Here is a 1,684-nt window from a genome sequence, read left to right as displayed (position 1 = left end):
ACATAATAAACTGTCCATCATTTTTTACAGACAGACGAAGGGGTTCGATAATTAATATCCCCCTTTTCATCAATTCTGTAAGAGTTAAATTCTTCTGAATCAGCATTATATCCAGATTCATTTCTCTCCTTTGAATAGAGGATATAGTAATTTTTCTTGGATTTCTCAGTCTAAGCAGGAGACAATATACTTTGATATTATTGATCATTCTTTGATTCAAAGCATTATCCCATCTCAATTGAAAAAGTAAATACTTTTTCAGGAAGAAATCTAGTTCTGCTTCGGTATTGCTCTTGTATTGTTTTTTCTTTTTACGGTTTTTCATGTTTGATTCTGAATAATCTTCTTCAATATCTTTTTGTTCGGTTGAGGGAACAGATACAAGATTTACTTGGTTTTGTGCATTTGATCTAAGATCTCTTTGGCCTGCAGATTCTTTTTCTTTTTTATTTTTATTCTTTAATTCCATTTTTTTTTTTTCATTCGAGGGTATAACCCCCTTTTGCTTTCTATTGATGTTTTTATTTTCACTACCATTTTCATTTATATTAAAAAAAAGTAATTTGCTTGGTATAAACCACGGTTTCATTTTATATGCATTATAAAGTAGTACAAATTCTGGGAAGAACCAAAGTTTCAGATTCGATATAGGACGACTTAGTATTTCTTCATTCATTCCCATCCAATCAAAAAATATTTTTTTTTGATTGGGTGAATTGATTTCTTGATCCTGAGGAATCGTAAGATAAAAAAGATCTTTTTTATCAATTTTATCAATTATTTGATAATTATTAGTCCCGGTTTTAGTATTTTTATTCTTGTTGGTATCGATCTTGATCCAGGCCTCAATATCGATTTTCTTTTTAAGACAAAAATGGAGAATTTTCCAATCAAAATATTTTCGATCCGGATTTTTTTCCATATACATAATATCACTTTTTCCTAAATAATTTTTGATAGGGATATCCCCTAGTATATCAAAAAATTTGCCCTTATGTTTATGTGTGTTGTAATTATAAAAACTCTCTCGATTCTTATTTACTTGGAATGGTGATCCATAAATATATGGGTCCCTCTTATTTTCATAATTAATAGATCTATAAGATAAAAGATTATATCTATAGTATTTTTGAAAATTCTCATTTTGATTTGGTAATGAATATACTTCGTAATCGTTTTGTTTTTTGTAATGAATTAATAGGTCTTTTTCATATGAATTCTCTTTGTTTAAATCTTGATTTTGAATTGTACGACATTTATTGATTCTATTTTTCCATTTTGCTGCTATTAATCTAGACCATCTAATCTGAGATAAATGGTATTGATAATGACCTCTTAACCAGTTTTTCCATTGATTTATTCCAGAATTCCGAAGTTTCTTATGTCTTAATTCATAATGAATTATTCCTTGTTTTCCAAAATAATCTTTTATTGAAGTCTTAAGAAAAAAAGACGTTCCGTGATATTGAAGAATAGATCTTAACTTATACAAGTTAAGAACTTGTGTTTGTGATATTTTGTAAAATACATATGCTTGTGACAAGGAGGATAAGTCAAAAAAATTCTGTGAATTCTTATTACTAATATTATAAAGTGACTTTTTTATAGTCGAAATAAAATTCATTTTATTTTGATTTGTTTTATTAATTCTTTTTTTATTTTTTTTATTATTGTAAATGGATTT

This window comes from Camellia sinensis, unplaced genomic scaffold (genome assembly GCF_055761805.1).
Source record: "Camellia sinensis isolate YWXY unplaced genomic scaffold, ASM5576180v1 Unanchor306, whole genome shotgun sequence".
NCBI lineage: Eukaryota > Viridiplantae > Streptophyta > Magnoliopsida > Ericales > Theaceae > Camellia > Camellia sinensis.
This window is presented reverse-complemented; position numbering follows the sequence as displayed.